This window comes from Condylura cristata, unplaced genomic scaffold, assembly GCF_000260355.1.
Source record: "Condylura cristata isolate star-nosed mole 26May11 unplaced genomic scaffold, ConCri1.0 scaffold00009, whole genome shotgun sequence".
NCBI lineage: Eukaryota > Metazoa > Chordata > Mammalia > Eulipotyphla > Talpidae > Condylura > Condylura cristata.
In genome coordinates, this window is record NW_004567110.1 from 38,746,574 (window position 1) to 38,768,335 (window position 21,762).

The 21,762-nt window shown below is 39.4% G+C and overlaps 1 protein-coding gene across 1 annotated transcript in view; it reads left to right on the forward strand.

Annotated features, from left to right (window-relative positions):
* Positions 1–21,762, forward strand: part of PAG1 (phosphoprotein membrane anchor with glycosphingolipid microdomains 1) — a 132,162-nt gene that overhangs the window by 76,988 nt on the left and 33,412 nt on the right. Inside the window, exon 2 of the mRNA XM_004679775.2 lies at positions 3,159–3,255. The gene's annotated coding sequence lies outside the window, so the exon portion shown is untranslated. The remainder of the gene's footprint in view (positions 1–3,158; positions 3,256–21,762) is intronic.

Sequence of the window (21,762 nt, forward strand, 5' to 3'; positions counted from 1 at the left end):
AACTCATGCGGAAGTGGCTTTAGCTTCTCAGTGCTGTGCTTTAACCCGCTGTGCCACCAGGGAGGGCCTAGATAAGGACTATTTTCTAAATCATATCAAGTTTACTTGTTCATTGGCCTAGATAAGGACTATTTTCTAAATCATATCAAGTTCACTTGTTCATTGGCTGTTGCATTTGATTGTTGGATTCTATATCTGGGGTAGACTCCTAGCCTACTCTGTTCTTGTGAACAGACCTGGCCAAGACCCAAGCCCCCTCTCCTACAGCGTTTGTACTCTTGCCAGTGTTATTCAAAACTATGCTCTTTGAAAGGGAGAAGAAGCTCAAGGACAAGGGAAGAGGCACTTCTTTAAATAGGTATCTTTCATTATTTCAAAGCTTGCAAAGTACTGGACATGTTCTACATGACCCTAAAAGTTAGAAGCAGAATTCAAGCAAGGTTGAAGCCACTAAGCCGTTGGAATACAGAAGAAACTCCCTTACTACAATCTGATAGCAATTCCCAGACAGACAACAGGAATTACTATAGGAAGCCCTTCTTAGACTGTATAAAACTATAACCATATATGAGCCTTTTCTGTTCACTTGTTTCCATTGCAAAAATAGTAAAGCATAGTATTTACTTAGATAGCATTTGCATGTGTGATGTGGAGCGATGGCAGGATGCCAGTCGTGGGCAACCTGCAATCCGATTCCTTTCTACAATGACTGAAAGAATTTTGTTTTTTAAAATAGCAATGTGCTCTATTCTGCTCTGGTTTTTTTAAATTAGTGAGTAAATATTGACTGATTACTGTATGCTAGCCATGAAGTTTCATTGAGTGTTAAGAACTTTTTTTATAAGTAAATAGCTGTTGGGTTTTTTTTTTAAAAAAGATTTTTTTGTTTATACATACAGAACTGGGGTACAGGCCAGGGATGCAAGGGCGGAGAGAGGATTCACCAGAGACAGAGTAGGGAGCAGAACAGGCAGATTGACGAAGCACACTACTGATGGGATCACCAGGTGAGGCAAGAAAGGTCTGCTGCACCATGCTGGCCACCTCTGGGGCCTGGAATCGAACTTGCACTAAAGCAGGTGCGGCTAGCTTGCAGTGCTCTACTCTAACCCCCTGCACCAGGGAGGGCCAGAGGGTTTTGAACTTTTAACTGATCTATTGAGCCATGTTCTTTTAACTTTGCACTTACAAGCTGTATGTCTCAGACGTTTATAGAAAGGGTTCAGGTATCAGGTAGGATTGATTTATAGAGTTTGAGTTTGAGAATCACTAATTAAACTTGGAGACACTAGTCTCCAAGTGTAGTTTTCAAAAGTCAAATGTGAATTTGGAGCAGAGTCACTCAAGCCTGCACTTCCACACTCTTTTTTGGTGCATTATCTCCTGGAATAATTAATTCATGAAATGCATAGCCTGAAAATGCAAAATTATTTTGATACTAAATTAACTGTCAAGTCATGTTCAATTTTCAAACCATATACTTTGCATATATCTAGTCATTGAGAAGCTTCATACAAACATATTTCTAATATATATTAAAACGATTTGACATTTTAAAAACAATTATTTTTTTTAACAACAGCAAATTGTTTTTATTCTCAAATCTGCTTGAAATTGTAATGAATTCAGGAGAGTTCTCTGGGACTGACCTTGCTTACATGAAGAGGGAAGTGGTTTATCGTTGGAATTCACAGCTAAATATATGTCAGGTATTTAAGAGGCTGTTTGATTTGAAATCTAATGAAAAGGTAATAGATAAGTGGGAAAGTCTCCTGGCTGTCAAGCTTTTCACCCAGTGAAGCCCTGCCCTCCCAGTTTGCTTGATTGACAGTCAAAAGACCTGGAGTCAGGTTGGAGGAAGACAGCCGGTGATTGTGTCTTACTCTGATCTCTTTGGACTTATTCTAAAAAAGAAAATAATAATATAGCTGAATGCAGCGACAAACAAAAGGCAACCTTTTCTCACTTGGTAACTGTCAGGGAAACAATAGATGTATTTCAAGATAATATAAACAATCTTCTGATTCTGCTGTGGAAAAAAGCCACACTCAGTCTTTGATCAGATGTGGTCCTAATGAAAGGCCATCCATCGCTAGATGCAAATCTAGAAGGCTCATGTTCTTCTCAGCTTTTTGCATTGCAAATCAGAGTTGTGCCTGTCTACTAAAATAATTGAGAAGTCTGCATCTTAGTCTGACAAGTTACTCTTCTTAGCGTGTAATCACACCATTCATTCACTCACTCGTTTCTTCATTCATTCATTCTTTCCATCCTGTCACACTATGCCTATCATGGTGTTTTATGAAAATCAGTAGTTTGATACAAGAAATAGTTTACTAGAGCATGGGAAGAGAACTAAAGAGAAAGGTGTGATGGAGAGAGGGCTGCACCAAAATAAGAAGAACCATGCATGGGTTGGGACTGAAGATTACTAGTGCATCAGAAAGGAGGTCAAAGAAAAATGTCCTCGAAGTCTCTTCTGCACCAGCACAAGTTTCCACATGGAACAAATGGGGAAGTGACTGCACTATCCCTACTACCCCTAAGCCGCTCCTTTAAATAAGACATGCTCACAATTCAGCTACAACTCACCTACTTAAAAGCACAAATATCCACCTCCCTGATAGCACAGTGAGTTAAAACGCAGCACTGTGAAGCCACTGCAGCACGAGTTCAATCCCCCACCAGGGAGCTGACCCACATGGCGCGGCAGACCTCTCCTGACCTACCTGCTGCTCCCCTCAGCAGTGTACTTCATCAATCTGCCTGTTCTGCTCCCCATCTGTCTGTGGTGAATCCTCTCACCACCCTTGCACCTCTGGCCTGTACCCCAGTTCTGTAAGCATAAATAAATCTTTGGGGGGGAAGCATAAATATTCTTTTCAAATAAGTCACTGGCTTTATCTCAAATTCAGGTAACAGTTGTTCAGAATTAATAAAACATAGTTTTATTTGCCACAAAACTAGACAAAAATAAGTAAAGAACAAGTTGGCTTTTATTCGATGAGGCTGTTGTTTCAGAGAAAATGTTCGACTCACTCAATGCTCAATGTTGGCACAAATCTGCTCTCATTTTTGCAGTGAACTAGACAAGTGTCTTTCACGGTCTCTATCCATCTGTGTTGTTTTTCCTTAACTTTCTTTCTCTTTGGTTATAGGCCAAGTAAGAAGAGTGATTTCTCACCAGAACAACCTCTCAAAGAGAAGACATTGCCAGAATTTTGAGTAGTTTATTTGGACAAACATTTCTCCAAGGTAAATATTACCATTGTCCCAATAAAGGGGTAGACACTTCACAAGAATTTGTATATTGCGATCATCCTGCACAAAGGCTTAATTGTTTCATCTCATACAAACCTAGAGTGATACAAGACAAAACGGGAGAGAGAGAGAGAGGAAAGCAGAGCTTCTGGTGTGTCCTGCAGTCTTTCCCCAGCGTGTTACCAGGAGAATGTCCTCAGAATCCGGGGCTCAGTGAGCCGGACAAGAAGTGTGTGGGAAACGGGGAGCAAAGGGAAGCTGTTACTTTTTCCTTTGTGGTAACCTCTCTCTGATATTCATGAAAACAAAAGCCAGTATGGCTTGATTATAAAAATAGTATTTCTTCTTTTATGATGAAAGGTTGATGGATTCTCTTTAGAGGTTAAAATAAGGAACTTACTATAGTCATGTCACGAGGGGAATGTGATTCATAATACAAGTAAGATTTATAAAGATGGAAGGTGTTTAAAAATTCATATTCTTTCATGAAAATACCTACTAAGTAAGCTATTTGTTGGTTGGTAAGAAATGCTCATGAAGTTCTTGCTTTGGAAGCTCTTATCCTTCCTTAATGGGTCTTTTCTGGGGGGGGGAGGGGAGTGCCTTTTTGTGAGTGCGAGGGTGTGTGTGTGTGTGTGTGTGTGTGTGTGTGTGTGTGTGAGAGAGAGAGAGAGAGAGAGAGAGAGAGAGAGAGAGAGAGAGGAGATAAAGGGAGGGAAAATAAGCTAGAGAGGGAGAGGCTGACTGGGTGAATGAGTGGAGATGAGCAAGGCACACCCCAAAGTGAAGTCTGGCAGCAGCACCCCACCCTCCCATGCCCTCCCACCCCATTCCCCCATATTTCCACCCCTCCCCCGTACATTTCAAACATTTCAGAAGAGTAACTCCAGGCGCTTTCTTTATGAATCGTGAGCTTAGCAGGGAATAAAGGCATCACAAAAGCAGCTGAACTCATGCTCAGCTTCGACATTCATGAATTAGCTGCCAATATTTTAACACAAATTGCTGTGTCACTTCTGTGAGGTTCCCCTGTTGCTGCTTAGTCTGTAGCTAAAAGCTGTTTTTGCTAAGCCCTGAAATTATATCTGATGAAATGTCTCCTTCTTTCCCGATAAAGATATTCATGTGCACTACACTCAGGAGTGGGAAAATATACGATCCAATTTAAAAGAAAATAAACTTGTCAACTTTCTCTATTTAGCAGTTAATATATAGTTGACATTACTTCGTCCCTCACTTGCTAGAATGTAATTTCAGATTGGCGAGCGGGAATAATGTTTTCTTCATCCATCCTCATCCTGGTGGTTCTCTTCTGAGGGGCTGGGTAGGGAAATGGAGGCTGTACATTAGAGGAGAATTTTGTGATACTATTCATTCTCTGTTCTGACAGAGAAGACATTGTTTGTTCACTGTAATAGGCTTGGCAGGCATCTGCGCTGTGCATACAGAATGGGAAAATAGTAGAGCAGTGGGGAATCTCAAAATCTTAAGCTATGAATCAGCTTAGAGCTTTTTAAAAATATATTTTAATAGCTTCTCATTTCTGTAGATTGCAAATCGCTATTTTGGGAAATAAGTGTTCCTGTAAGTGGTATTTTTCTTCACATTGCACCACATGTTTAACGTGAAATAAGTCTTTAAGGTAGCAATATGACTTTCTAAATGTCGAGTATCAAAAATTAAAATCACTGAAGTTTATAAACACACCAGACCTGCTTGGAGAGTTCTCCTTACAGATGAAGATTCACATGTTGGGATAAGATAAACTCACCATGGCACCTCACCTGATGATTTATAGAAGCAAGGGTAAGCTGCCTGAGATGAGAGGAAAAAGACATATTAAAAGATGTGCCAGGCCCTCCCTGGTGGCACTACAGGTAAAGACACGGCACTGCAAGCTGGCTGCAGCTGCTTCAGTGTGAGTTCCATCCCCAGCCCCAAAGGTGACCCACATGGCACAGCAGACCTCTCCTGACCCACCCACTCTCCCCACTCTGTCTCTGTTGAATCCTCTCACAGCCCCTGCACCTCTGGCCTGTACCCCAGTTCTGTATGCATAAATAAATAAAGCTCAAAAAGAGAGAAAGAAACTGTGCCTGTCAGGACAGTGAGAGGAGACCCTGCCCAAAATGTCGAGATCTTTAAAAACAACAACTGTAAATGCAGAGGTTCAAAGCTCTATGCAAACTCTGCTTTGGAAACTGGTGGAGGTGGAAACCATGACTGAGATCCAGTGTGTCTGCTTCACAAAGCTTTGTGTTTACCTCGGCCCCCTCTCCATGGTGCCTGCACCCCAGTCCTAACATAGGAACTGCCCCCCTCCATGGTGCCTGAGAACTCCAGGTGTTTGAGGAGCTCATGTGCGTGTGTGTGTGTCTGTGTGTGTCTTACTAGAGCAGTTAAACATATTTCTAAAATGTAGGTTGACTGTGTTTACAGACAGAGCATGTAGCTAGAAGCCTAGAGAACCCTGAAAACAAGTGTGTTGGGGCCATTTCCAACCAAAGTCCCTCTTATCCTTTTCCTCAAGAGAGATGTATCATACTCCCCAGTGTTGACTTGTATTTGTAAGTGGCTGCCTATTTCTACAAGAACTATGCTATATAAATTATGGGATTTCTAAAATTGCAGTTGAAATGACATTAGTGTACAGTCACTGGGTTATTATGAAATCAGATTTTTATGAACCTCATATAGGATTCAGTATCAGTTGAATATACCAAAAGAAGGTCTTTTACTCTTTTACCCTACCACTTGGACATCATACAGGTACATTATTTGCTTTCTTGTTTTAAAATCCATGTGATTCTATGCATTTAAGAAATATAAGTTTGGGTATTAAGATGAGTGAACTTTTCTCATATATGTTTGGCTTTTATCCCTAGTTCCTGGCTTATAGTTACTAAAAGCCTTGAAATTTCCTAAGTGTTGAGAGTATAGAGGTATCTTTCGCTATGTAATTAAAATGGCTTTTATAAGCACCTAAGGGTGGGACAGGATGCCAGGAGAACCAGTGTAGTGGTTAGAGGGTTGGAACTTAAAGTCCCACTCCAAACACACCTCCCAAGAAGGGAGAGGGCCAGAGGTTGAATTAATTAGCAAAGACCAGTTGTTTCATCATTCAAGACTGTGTAAATAAACCCAAAAGGAGGGGCTTCAAAGAGTTTCCAGCTTGGTAAACAGGGAGGTTCGGGCACATAACAAGCCAGGGGGGACGGAAACCCTGCACATCTTGCCCTCTTGCGAATTTTGCACATGGCTGTTCCCAGTTGGCATCGTTTTGTGACATAGCCATAATCTAGTGAGTCAGTGGGTTCCTTGAGTGCTGTGAGCCTCTCAAACAGAAGAACAGAACCCAAGGATGGTTTTGGGGGACTTCTGATATAATACCACTTAGTGAGAAACACAAGCTTCTTCCTAATAACCTAAGCTTGTAGCCGGAACCTCTAGTCTGCAGAGGGGCTGTGGATACTTCCTGTCTGTACACATTGGTAAGAAGCATGGAGAACAGCCTGAGTTTTGAAAGACTCCTCTCCTTTTCTCTGGAATCTGCTGCTACCCGTTGGTCATGTCAGATGTGAACTGAATTCAGTTGAATTGCTCAACACCCTCCTACTGAAGCCCAAGAATTGCTTGCTGATGTGGGAAGCCTCCCCACCCTCCACAAACACGCCCCCACTCTGCAGTGGGTTCATAAATGAACATATTTGGCAATCTTTCTAAAGATGCATTTGTTAACCTTATAAAAACTAACTATAATTTATAGGGAGGTTTTCAAGTAAATACTAAAGAGAAAACAATCAAGATGGTATCAAATTATTTCCCTTTATTGCCTCAATCTATTTGTTTCATTTATTTTATATTTTTAAAATTGTTTTCATTTTATTGCATTTAGCAACTAAGTTAAGGGTGACGAAGGCCTGCGTGGCTCCGCGCGACTCCTACTGCTCTTGCCAGGGTTCGTTGGCTGCTCTGTCATTGGCAGCAGGGCTGGCGAGCCCTGGAAAGTGCCAACTTGCAGGGTAATCGCTGGTCCATCTGTGAGTCTGCTGGCTCTGCCTTGCTGTTCCCGTCCTGCCAGGATCCCCAGGAACCACTGTACTTGAGGCTGGATCACTGTGCACTGCTGACAGCCTGGGCCTCCACAGCCTGGGAACATAAGCACCCCCATAAAATAGGGGGAGCTCACATGCAACTAAGTTTGTGTGTATCTCCAAAGGCAGAGTTGTCCATTCTAGTCTGATTTGTATTCTTGTGAACTGGTCAACACATTGTCTTAAAATGAGGCAGGTGAACCTTCCTGCTGGCACAGCAGGTTAGGATGCAGCACTGCAAGCTAGCTGCAGCTGCTTCAGTGCAAGTTCAATCCCCGCCTTGGAGGTGACCCACATGGCACAGCAGACCTCTCCTGACCCGCCCGCTGCTCCCCTCAGTAGTGTATTTCATTAATCTGCCTGTTCTGCTCCCCACTCTGTCTCTGGTGAATCCTCTCACCACCCCTGCACCTCTGGCCTATACCCCAGTTCTACATGCATAAATAAATAAATCTTAAAAAAAAAAATGAGGCAGGCAAGGGTCTTGTTTTCACCGTGTTATATTTGATTTTGTCTATGGTGAAAGGAAGTGCATACTAGCAGAGAAAAATTGGAGTAAATGCTTAATGGCACACTTTTATTTAACAAACACTTATAAGGACATTGCAAATAGTCAGTCATTGAATCCACTTGACTACTATTTCTTACTTCTATTTTACTGAAGAGGAAACTGATGCTGAAAGGGTGAGTGGCTTGGCCAGGGTCCCAACAGGAGGTAGCTTTATCAGAGTCTGGGCATTCGAGCCCCATGCACCCCATCGCAGGTGGCTCCTGTATACACTGAACCTTGCTTCATTGGCACAGCCCTTGGCATTAATCAGTAGCTAGGCTGACCCCACAGAGGGACATGTACCATGCTACATTGCCAGTTCTGGATCTGTAATACCCTTTGTCTCTTGTATTTTGTCAATAGAAGCAAAATTTGTCATTTCTGTCCTAGAATTCCAAGTGTATCTATTAATGCCTTGGTGAACATAGGGTTCCAAGCACCACATCCCGTGGCTGTTGGACTCCACAGTAGGCCGCCAGAGGAGCTCCTGAGCAAGCACTATGGAAAAAGTCAATGATGGTGGCTGTCCTTTCTGCACACCTTTTCCACTGATGGGTCCTGAGCCTTTTGACTTATAATGGCTGGATACCAGGGGTTTTACCCAACAGCCACTGTTCAGCCGATGAGATGGGTATGGGGCTGTCCTTCCCACCCACTGGCAGGGGGCATTTAGACACCAGCCTTCCTGAGGCCTTGCCTAACTCACTATTCCCCAAGTGTGCTTTGGGGGTATTAAAGGGTGCACCTTCCCACCTATACCCTTAATGAAAAACAAGAGAAAAGATTTTACTTATAGTTAAATCTCTTTGAAAGATGAGGGTGAGACAGAATTAAGTTGTTCCTCTGGAGCAATTACTTTAGTGCATGTTCCTCAAAATTTTCTTGTGATCCTCTCTAGAAGCAAGATGCAGAACACAGTAGTTCCTCAAATTTCTCAGGTAGGGAGGATCTAGTAGCAACCTTTGGGTAATACTATCTTAAGAAAAGGAAAGATAAGATAAATGAAGGCCATAGAGACAATAAATAAGGTGTTGATGAAAAGTCAATAAGCTACACTTGGGATCCCTAAATTCAGACCATCTTTAAACCAATCATCCTTGAGACCTTGGAGCCTCTGATTTCTCATCTGTAAAATATGGAGGATAGAGATGGATTCTCTCTAAGCTCTTTACATCTTTATAAGCTGGTGATTGTTTGTTTATACTCTAGCTTGTCCAAAAGGCTTACAAGTATAAAATACTCTATGTAACACATCAAGACAATGTTAAAACAAAGAGGTAGGGCTAGAATGAAGCACAGGGAACATATTGCAGGATAAAGGGAAGAAGGATGAAAGTGCATGTGCAGAATTGATTCTTTGAAATGGCTTTTTGATAGGACTTCATGGTTATTTGATAGAGCCCAAATTTTCCCTATCTTTCTAGTGACCAGTTTGGAAAGGGTACATAGTTTCATGATAAACAGGGTCCTGACCTAGAGACAAAAAGCTTTTCCCAGAAGAAACAGCTGTCCCAGTCTTTAGATAAAATTTTTCTCATGTTTTCTTAAATTCTGTGGGCTTTTTGCATGAAAATTTTGGCTCTTTGTCAGGCTGGTACCAAAGAGATTTGGAACCTGCACTGATATGCTTCATCATCCTCATTTATTGAAACATTACACGCTGTAGACCATCCCTCTTTGGTGGTGATGTCTGGGCCTCAGCTTTCTTGGACTTGGAATATTCCTTAGAACCTGGATGTCTCTGTAGCCAGAGGCCCAAGCTCTGAATTGTTCCTCTGGAGCAGAGATTGTCCATGGCAGGTCTTGTTTGTGTGACACCCTTTGTACATTATCATGTTTCTCTGCCCTCTCTCAATTCTGACTTCTGACCATCTACCATGGCCAAGGGCAGGGCCTCTGACCACTTCACAAGATCACCGGGTTTTAGAGGGGATTACATTGTTCAGTGTGGCAAAGGCTCAAATCCAAGTTCTAGTCATAGAAAATCAACAAATAAAAATGACTAAAGTATTTTCAAAGAAAATAACATTGTGTGAGGACCTCTTAGAGTATACAAAGCCATTTGTGAGTTAGATGAGCTAACACATTTATAATTCATATCAACACTTCAACCTCCCTTGGTGGTTTTAATTAGTTTTTATAATTAGTCTTGTATTGTTACCTTATACGTATAATAGATATCAGATTAAAGACAGTGAGACCATATGCCTAAGAAATATTGATGTTATCATGTTATAAGCTGAAGTCATCTACTCAAAATTCTTATTTATATTTCCTAATGCTGAGGATGTTTTAGTTCTAAAATGGATAGTGGCTGCATGAGTGTTTGTTGTGTTATATATAAATGTCTTAATATATATGAGAAGCTTTGTATTAACCTGTCTGGATATCTGTATAATAAAAATTTCAATGCTAAAAGAAGATAAAGTTAGGAGCAATGATATCCAGTTTGGCCTTTCATTTATTTGAAACAAACATCAACCTCCCTCCTTAATATACATGTCCTCAGGGCCCTCCCTGGTGGTAGTGCAGTGGGTTAAAGCCCAGCACTTCAAGCAAGTCTTAGCTGCTTCAGTGCAAGTTCAATCCCCACCCCGGAGGTGATCCACATGGCACAGCAGACCTCTCCTGACCCACCTGCTGCTCCCCTCAGCAGTGTACTTTGTCAATCTGCCTGTTGTGCTCCCTACTCTGTCTCTGGTTAAATCCTCACACCACTCCTGCACCTCTGGCCTGTACCCCAGTTCTGTATGCATAAATAAATAAAATCTTTAAAATATATACAGATGTCCTCATATCCCTGCTGCTAAGCTGACAACACAGTTCATCACCAAATATGTACTAATTGCTGAGAAATGCTTAAAAACAGCATCCGAAATATACTCACTGGTTTCATTGTTTTCTAATTTTACATAAAAATTATTGTAGGTGGATTGTTTTGGTCCTACATGCAATTACCCAAACATGAGTTATTGGAAAGCAGTTGTTTTCTATTTTGATATCATGACACATTAAATGTAATTTAAAAGTTATATTATGGCTCCCCAAATCGAGCGCATAATAGTATGCTATTTCAGAAATGTGTGTGCAAGGCATACATTTTATTACATAATGAATTTTAAAGTAAATGAAAAGTTATCACTTGTTAAATAGAAAGAAGTCAAAATAGAATACAATTTCATTATATTATAAATGAAATTGATAATATAATCTTTAATAAAAACTAATTTTACTTATGTCACTTCTTTGTTATAGAGCTTAAATTTTTTAAATAATTAAGACATCTCTGATGGAAGTTTGGAGAAGCATAACTCTGGAGTCTTTAAAGAAGCCAGGAAAGAGATTGCAATAATTGTTTGCATTCAGTTTAAGAGGAATCTTGTCTTTGTCAAGGAGATGATTAGTAACAGAAGTCTGCTGAATTGTAGAAGCACAAGGAAGGCAGAGTTATAACCCAGCCTTGCTCCTTCCATGCCACAAGAGTAATTCCGATAGTCTCTTGTCCCCTCTCTAAGTGAACATCATGCATCACCTTTTTAAGTGAATGCCAGCCTCAAATGAGATAGGCAAATTTCCGTACTGTTTATATTTTTTTCTGCTATTGCAAAATATATGTAGATATGTATACAGTTTTGAAGCACCAATCATAAATCATTGAAACTTCCTGTTTTTTGTTCTCTATCTTTACAACAAAAGGCAATTTCATGCTAAGAAATCTTATTTTTCTCAATTAAGTAATACTTCCTGGGCCCTCCCTGGTGGCACGACTGGTTAAAGAACAGCATTGCATGGTTAGCAGCATCTACTTCTGTGTGAGTTCGACCCCCACCCCCACCCCCAGAGGGGACCCGCATGGTACTGCAGAGGTCTCCTGTCTCACCCACTGCTCCCCTCAGCAATGTACTTCATTCATCTGCCTTTTCTGCTCCCCACTCTGTCGCTGGTGAATCATCTCAGTGCCCTAGTAACTCTGGTGTACCCCAGTTCTGTATGCATAAATAATAAATAAATCTTTTTAAAAAACTTTAAAAAATAGTAACACTTCCTAAATGTTAATTTCGTTGTGTTCTTGGATATATTGGAACATTATTTGCACCGTCTCCTTTAGTGGGCTTCTTAGTCTTCATGTTCTGACTTTACTATCTTTATGACAGTAAGTAAATGTTACATCTTTCCATCCAAATGCAGCTAAGGAATTTCAAAATAATTTAAATTGGCACCATTATTTTCCAGCAATGTAATTGCTGTTTGGGTGTTTTTATTGTTAGGTTAAACATTCAACTGTCATTAGAGTCAGTACTCTTTAATAAAATTGCAGTAAAAGTTAAAAAAAAAACAGTGAATATGATCTAAAAAAAAAAGAATATACATAAATGAAATAGCCTTTACAGTTAATTGATAACTGTTTCAACTCTGAACTGTAAGTAGCTTTCATTTTCAAACTTTAGAAAAATACGTCATTTGGACTAGAAAGTAGATGCTAAGAACTATGTTTGGCAACTTAGAGAACATTTTTAGCATCTGAATTTCCCTATTTATAGTACAGCATCAGGCAGAGGAAAATGTTTGGCATTTCTATAAGGGATGCAAACTCTTTAACATTCTCTGTTGTGATCTAACAATTCATTTCAGAGTAAGATGAATCAGTCTTGTTTGGAAAATGTTTTATACAAATATTGGCAAGGAAATTGTAACCGCATTTCTGTGGATTTTAAAAACAAATTCCTCTAAAGCAAATGATGATGATTTACACAATATTACTTCTTTCTTCTGCAATAGTATAGTTCTCTGTGACCTGCCAGTTCTTGCTCTATATTCTCACACTACTCTGCTCCACCCTTGTCTTGCTAATCCATTTTATAATCACAAACCATGTTTCTAGGTCTCTTCCAAATGTGAAGTTCTTTTTTACTTGACCTTCCTCTTACCTATAGTGGTTTTCTCATAATTAAAACTGCAGATTAATTCAGTAACATATGTCCTTTTCTTTTACATTAGAGAACATGAAAAGAGTGATTTGTGAGATTTTGTATTTAAATGGCTGAATTTCCAATTGATGCTCACCCTCTCTGTGTATGTGTCTCTTTCTCTGTCTCTGTCTCTCACACACATACACACAGAGAGTTGAAATAATGAAAGAAGGAGCAAATAAATACAATATAATGAGGTGTCCTGGATGTGATCTTGAAACAAAAAATAAAAGACTGTTTAAAACTAAAGAAACCTAAATTAAGTATGGAATTTTGTTAATAATATTGGTTCATTAGTAGCAACAAGTATACAGTATTACAGTAAACAAGTAATAGACTAAAAAATACAATAACTGTATTCATAACTAATGTACTAAAGGACTAGAGTTGACTCAAGCCTGTTTATGAGAAGATGTGGGGTAGGAAGTGGTAACTATTTCTCCTGTTGTTAATGTCTCTACAGGTTGGCAAAATCTGGGACCAAATCCAGCTGCCATTCTTTTTGTAAGGCTTGACCATGCTGTTGTTTTCTCTTGCCCACCTCCAAAGAGGTGAAGAGGGTGCAGGTTCAGACTTCTGGGGCTCAGTTCCCAGCTCCTCAGTATTAGGGGATTTGCTTGACTTGTTTAATCTCTTGGGAAATCACGTTCCATTTGTATGGGATCAGAGAGCAAACCTGACTTCTTTGTCTGTGGCTTAGAAAATTCAACTCTCCATATATGTGTTAGAGGTTATCTGGGATTACAACTATGGAATGTATTGAAGATGAAATGTTGCATGCATTATGTAGTCTATAGCATAAGATTATTCATCATTTTTCAGCACTTTTGAACTCTGCCAAAAAAGAAATCATCCCAGAAAAGAATACAGGTGCCACGTGAGAATCACTTATGCATTTAGACCAGTTTTTTTAAATAGCTACATTAAATCTAAACTCAGAAGCATATTGCAGTAATAAATTATACCTTAAATTGTGATAAGATGGTATTACTCATGAAAATGTACATTTTCAAACAAAGATTTTAGGTTTATGTACTTTCAGATCATACACTTAAATGTAATTTAGCTTGAATTTATTGCTTAATATAATATACGATATTTTAATTCAGAACAATAAAATTTTGAATAGCTAATGATGCTTAAGGCCTTTAAGACATTAAGATTCTGCCAAGTGTTCATATTATGCTAGTGGAATTACTCATCAGAAAGTTACTCATCTGATAATAATTTCTTAATTCCTTCTGAGCAAGTCATTGTCCATTATTATAAGAAATTGTTTTCTAGCTATACATTTGCATTACTGGGTTTTGATTATAGGCATATTTAAAAAACGAAAGTTTATTTAGGTCTTCCTTGAAAGTTAAATCCAAAAATAAGTATTTGGCTAGTGGAAGCACTCTGGGGAGGAGTTGAATTATGCTTATTGATTTTGACTATTGAATAAAACCACCAAAGGGGCTTTTTGGGGTCTCCATGGGTAGGTTGCACCCCAAGCTAATTAAACCAATCATTGAAGACTTTTTTTAAGAAAAACTCTCTAGGTACTTCTAACATGCAGTCCAAGTTGAGAATTATTCACTTAAAGAATGAATGGGGAATGCCTGTTATGATGGATCTTTCTCTGGGGTTCTCTCTCTCTTAGAAATTGAGTGATTTTAGGAACTTTGGGTCATTTAATGAGTGTATAACTTCAAAAAGAAAGAAGTGTGCTGATAGCATGCCCCTTGCCCTAAATGTCCACCCCACAAATACCAGGAGAGTTTGTCCTGATTTTGAAAGGATTTTTGAAAAATCTCCTGTGCTCCTCAGTGTCACAGCATTGGCTTTGACTTTTGTCTGGCATTTTAGTTCACATACAGGATCAATGACAGCTAACATTTATTAAGAAGTGCTAAGTGCCAGACCCTGTATTAAACATTGCTGTCCCCTGTTCAGAAAGATAAAAGTTATTAACTTCAGAATAAAAATGAAAAGAGTTCTGTTTTATTAGAGAACTCTTATCTCAGTGTAATTGAATAATTATTCATTTATTTAGTGAGTAAATATTGAATATATATGCTATACCAAAACTACCAGGAAAGTACAAAGATTCAGTATCTGTATCCATTTCTTCTTAGTGGCTTCTATAACTAATTTATTTAGCCCTGGATTCTGCAGGTCACCACTTGGACTGAGTTCAGCTGAGTGATTTCTCTGGCCTCAGCTAGCTGCCTCATGTAACAGTCAATGGTCAGTTGTGGTTGGCTGTGGTGGTCTTGGCTGAGCTCTCACTTGTCCAGGAACTTCAGCTATGGCTGAAGGGAGCTCTGGTCTTTGTGGTCATTCATCTTTCAGTAGGACCAAGAAAGTTGCTCACTGATGAAGGTAAGGTTTCTTCAAAGAATAAATGGAATTATCAGGGCACTTTAGGTCAGGTCTTCTCTCAAAACTGACATCCATCAGTTCTGTCACACATCAGGCCAAAGAAAGTAGCAAACAAATCAAGTCTGTATGCCAGGAATAGGGAAATGGGTTTCATTTCTTGGTGGAAGGTACTGAATATGACATTATACACAATAAGGATAAAGGAATGGGTGAGCAGTTGTTATTTTTACAGTCAACCACAGGTAGGATATTTTAATTCTGCCTTGAGACTTTAAGGGAGGTTTCTGGGAAGTGGTTCCATTTGAGTATATTTCAAAGACAGGAAATAAGTAGAAAATGTATCTTATGTGGAAGCAATAGCATGAGCAAAACTATCAAATTTCAGTTTATTTAGTGAAAAATAAAAATGGAGATTTTTATGTTTACTGAATATAAGCAATATGTCTAGCCCAGTTCAGGTATGTATAGGTATATAAATACATTCATTTATATCAGATGCAGCATGGCAGAGCAACGAACAGTGGGGACTCTTATGGCAGATATAATAACCTGATAGCTTTTCTACATACAGTTGAGTGACCTTGGAAAAGTCACTAATCTTTGTGTACCTCTTTTTTGTAATATGAAGAGCACTGTGACTTCTGTATCAGTTAGCATTTGCTGCATAACAAAGTACCCCACAATTTAACACTTAAATTTCTACTTTAGAGTTGATTCTTGAACAATGCTGGTATTAGGGGTATTGATATCTGCACATTTGAAACTTCTCATATAACTTACAATCAATCCTGTGTTTAAAGAGTTCCACATATGGAATTTAAACCAACCTATATCCATGGTTGGTTTAATCCATGAATGTGGAGTCTATGCTGGACAAAAAAAAAAAAAAAAAAAAACCACACATTTAAGTGGGTCAGCACAGTACAAACCTGTGTTGTTGAAGGACAAACTGGACTGAGCTCTTGATTATGTGGACTGATTCAGCTTGGCAGTTTTTCTGGTTTTGGTTGAGTTTGGGGATAAGTCACTGTCAGCTTGCTGTCATCTAGGTGTCTCTGTGTCTGGAAATAGCTGTTTGGGGACAGTGGAGTCTCTCAGTGGAGAGGTAAATCTGAGCTTATTCACATAGCCAATCAGCAGGACCTTACTAGTAGAGAGGAAGCATGCAAAGCTACTGCTCTATTATCAACAGAATCGACACGCTATTGTTTCCATTGCGTTCCATGAGACAAAGTGAGTCCCAAGTCAGCAGAGAAGGTAAGGGTAGAAAAATCAAAATCTCTTGATGAAAGGACTTCACAAAGTTACAATACCAAGAGTGAGGATACAGGGAAGAGAAGTATTAAAACCCTTTATACATCTTCTCTACCCACCCAGGAAGAATAAATGGAATGTAACTTGATGTTTCTAAGTGAGGCACCATGTTAAAAAGTACCTGATAATAGTGGCCACTCATTAAGTACAAGCTATTAACTTTTTCTTCGAAATCAGATTTTCAGCCAAGTACTTTATTTTGAATAAATTTCACGAGTCTCCAAACAACATGCATCGTTTCCCTGTTACAGATAGATCATTTAAGTAGGGAAAAGCTCATCGCCTATGAATGCTTGTGTATCTTGGCACAGGAGTCAGGTGCTGTCACCTGATGAGACTGACAATCTGGCAGCAGAGCAGACATCTCTCTGCACAACTGTACAGGAGAAAGACAGACTTCGCCCATTTGGAGAGTCAACTTGAGAAAAGGACCAGAGACAGTAAAGAACAATATTCAAGTAAAAACTATTAAGCATCTTTTAAATGAGCCAGAACCCATTTTTAAACCCATGCAGAGAGTGAAAAGCTTAATAAATCTTTATTGATTTCCTTCACTGTTGTGTTATAAGTATTTTCATAAAACCAATTAAGGCCCATATAGTTGCATATTGATCCATAAATTGCTATTGTATTCTATAAATTAGCTTCAGTGGAGGTTTAGTTATCTGGCACCTTGAATATCTCTAATGAGTGATGTGAGCTGTTTAGCAGTTTTAAAACAGTCTTCTTCGAAAGAAACAGAACAGCAAAGATTATTGAAGAATATATAGTATAGAAATGTGCAAGTGTGTGCTGAGAATGATGTCTGCTTTTATGACAGTGGAACGTCTGAGCTTCATAAAAGGATCTTAGAGGGTCATTGGCCCCTTGGTCCCGACTCCAGCCTGTGTTACCCAAGCCCCCATCTCTAGAACTCCAAGGCTGTCACAGGGTTGTAGCTACCTGCTCACATGTAGTTTTGGAAACTCTGAGTTTCCATTGTTCTGACATATTCTCTACAATTTTACAAAGTTCTTGTGGTGGAGTGATGAAGACCTGTGGCCTCATCATCATCTCTTTCCCTTCCTTCCTCCCCTCTCCTTCCCACAACCCCCCCACCCCGCCCCAGTGATGGGGTGGGTGGCTACTGAAATCTGTAAGCCTCAGTTCCATTGTTCTTCAGTACTGATTACATAAAGGCACTTATGTTTACGTGGCAGTTCCTTCACAATAATAGTAATTAGATTATTAACAACACAAAATTAAATATCAGAAATCTAGATTGTTAGAAATTAGGAAATAGAAGTTAAAATGTCTAGTACCGGGCCCTCCCTGGTGGCTCAGCGGGTTAAAGCCCAGCACTAAGAAGCTAAAGTCACTTCCACATGAGTTCGATTCCCGCCTGCCCCAGAGGAGATCCATATGGCAGCAGACCTCTCCTGACCCGCCCACTGCTCCCCTCTGCAGTGTACTTCGTCGATCTGCCTGTTCTGCTCCCTGCTCTGTCTCTGGTGAATCTTCTCACCCTCCGCATCCCTGGCCTGTACCCCAGTTCTATATGAATAAATAAATAAATCTTTTAAAAAAAAATGTCTAGTACCAACAGGTTTGTTGGTTTTGCTTCTGTTTTCAACCTGCTGGTCACATCTATTATCACACTGTCTTACTCTAAATCACAGAATACAAGTCCTGCCTTCTAGCAGTTCCTTACCGTAAAGAATAAACAGTTCATTTCAAACACTCATAGTTTGCTTGTAAAATGATGGTCTGTGGGCCATGTAATAAAGTACCTAACCTGGTACCAAGCATATGGTAATCCGTATTCATAAACTTGATACTTCTGTGTCTGCACGCCTAAGAATGATTTTTGCCTTGTGAAATTTATGTTGGCAAAGAAAGTGGTTTTTGTTGATGCTAATAGACCATCTGGGACTTGCTGTTCTAAATTTTCTAACTCTATTTATACATAATATCTTTAAAGGGAATTCCATATTTTTTGTTATTTGTTTGCCAAGCTGGAAGTTATATTCAGGTTTGTGGTCCCCAAAGAAGAAAGTTTTACCCTTGAAAACACTGAAAAATTTTTAAATGGCTGCAATATTGATCTAGCTTTCAAAGATCCTTCAACATTCTGAGGTTTTTCATATTACTGCTGTAAAGAATTTGTAGTATATAAAACATTTTACATTCAGCATGGATATAGAAAGCTGTTGGAAATCCTATGAAAATGAGTTATCCATAAATTTAAGCATAATCTATTTTATCCATCAGATTTCAGATGATTTGTAAAACATAAGAACTAGGCCTGTGGCATAGATGTTATAGAATACATCTGTAATATTCACACAAGTTCTCACAAACCTTTCCAGACGTAAAGCTTTGTCCTTATTAGTGGATGTCATGACTTTAAAAAAAAATGGCAACCTGGACCTTCCCTGGTGGCACAACAGTTTATAGTGCAGCACTGCAAGCTAGCCGCAGTCTCTTCAATGTGAGTTCAATCCCCAGCCCTAGAGGTGATCCTCATGGCACCGCAGACCACTCCTGTCTCACCCACTGCTCCCCTCAGCAGTGTGCTTCGTCAATCTGACTTTTCTGCTCCCCGCTCTGTCTCTGGTGAATCCTCTCACTGTCCCTGCACTTCTAGCCTGTACCCCAGTTTTTGTAAGTATAAGTATATAAATCTTTAAAAAAACAGAATATATTTGATAAGATAAAGTACTACACAAAAGTAAGGTAACAATAGCTGCTGTGAATCTACGGGTGAGGGAAGCTGGAGACAACTCTGGGATCTCTGTAGGTGAGTAGATGACTCAGGTCAGAAAATTAAGCCTGGATCTGGTGGTGGTTTACCACAGAGTAGGTTTTAACCTACATCTGTCAGAATCCTAATCCCATGTACTTTTACTGTATTATACTGAGACACTATTATCACTTTTCTTACAGCCTGCAGTAAAAGTGCTAAGTTAGACTGTTATGCTTTTCATCAATCCATAGTAATTTTGGGGTAGATTTTGTGCTCATTTAGTTCTGTGAAACTCTGAACTTAAAGTCCACAAGATAACAAAATGGTATATTGCTAGACAGTCAAAAGGAATTATGTGATGATTTACAGTAGCAGACTTTTAAAGAAAAAAAGAATGCAAATGAGCCCTCCCTCAAATCCAACTAACTATGAAAACAAAACTTAACAAAAATGAATTGAGACCAGAGTTCCCAGATCCAGTCAGATTGCCTAACCGTGACAGGAGGACAGTTTGTGAGGTACCACCAGATAACAGATGATAGTGTCCCCTGACTGCTCTTGGAATATGATTTCATAGTAGGGGAAAGAGGTCTTGTGAAAGAGGAAAACATGTATAGCAATAGGTAATAAACTTGTACGTGAGAAGACTTCCCTGGCACCTGATGGGTGATAGAACTTAACTAGGGGTGGGGTTAAAGAGATTCCAGCGTAAGGAGGAAGTGAGTGGCATGGAAACATTGAGAGGGTAGAATGAGAAGAGGTGGGAGGGAGAGAAAATCCAGAATTTGTAGGAATTTGCCAGCTACTTTGTTTCACTTCATTTTCTTTACCCTCTTGATCAAAGGGAAATAATGAGTGAGTTTTATGAAGAGAGTTTGAGCTGACCAGATTTTCTTTTGGAAGTGTTCCCTCTTAAAGAGGTTGAAGAAGGGGTTGGAAGGCAGGGGCATGAATACAGTAACTAAAATAAGAAATGCTGGTGATTTGAGCTAGGGGGCTGGTTCTGGGTAGGCAGAGACAAGAACTAGAAGAAATGAATTTGAAAGTTATCCAAGTGTGTGGTGTGTTGGGTTCTATGTTGTAGTGGGGGGATAATAAGTGGGCGGACCTTGTGTGGTTATCTGAAGGCGCCATTCACAGAGAAAGAAGCCTTGGGTGAGGAATCCTGTGTTGTGATAACTGGAGAATCCAACCTTATGCACTGAGATGGAGAACCAGGAGACATGTAGGTGGGGAGGTTCAGATGCACTGGATATAGGATCTAGAGTGGAAAGTAAAGCATGGAATGGAGTTATGAATTGGAAATTGAAGAACCCAATAGGAATTGAAACCATGGGTGTGGATAAACCGCCCAGAAGAAAATATGCTGCAAAGTAAGGACAAGGGTATAAGACTAAAACCTCAGAGAACAAGAACCACAATATTTCACAATCAGAGAGAGGAACCAGGTTCTGGGAGTGTCTTTTCAAATGTGTGGTTGACCACCAGAGTTTGTCATCTTCATTTCCTACATCTGATACAGTTGCATCTTCATTTCCTTATATCTGATACAGCTGCAATCTAGTTGCATTTTAATTAACACATTGATGACAATCATTGTGGGAAGTTATACAAGTTACACATATAAAAGTTGGTCTTAATTTTTTTTTACACAGATATATATGTGTGTAATTTTTTTTACACACAGAGAGAAACACGCAAAAATACTTAACTCACAGTCTTGTGAATATGAGTTAGCTGTTAGAAGTAGACACAGACTGGATTGTTATTTGAACCTATAAGTGGTAAAAGATGAGAATGAGAGCATATGAGCACAATCATGCCTGTGGTTCCATCTGGAGGCGAGGTCAGTTCAGATTTACATTTGGCAAGAAAGCCTCACAGTTACTGCCTCCTCTGCATCACACAGCCCCGGGTCTGGCTGCATCTGTTTTCATGACATTAAGATTCATCAATGGGTTCACATGCCGTCATCCTCACTCACCTACTAGAAAGCTCCCATCAAGCTTAACCCTGTGGCTGGATCAGCCTTGGATGATCGTTGCTGGGAAAAACCTTTAAATTGCGAGTTAGCTTTGTGATTTTCTATAGCCTATTCCATGCATTATGTAGTTTCATGAAATTTCTGTAAAACTCTATTTGAAATTTAGGTGTATTTTAAACATACTTGGATGGGTCATCACTTAAAATGTATTTTTTAAAAACACGTCATTTCATAATACCATTTCTTTATCAGTACAATTAAATATATATATGTGTATATGTGTGTGTATATACGTATATGTATATATATACGTATACACACACACACATATATAATTTGATTGAGCAAGATTCACCATCTTTTAGAACTTTATACTGTCACCAAACTTCCTGAATTGGAATCAGCTTTTTTTTTTGTAATATTTATTTATGTCTGCATACAGAACTTGGGTATAGGCCAGAGGTGCAGTGGTTGTGAGAAGTTTCACCAGCATGGAATGG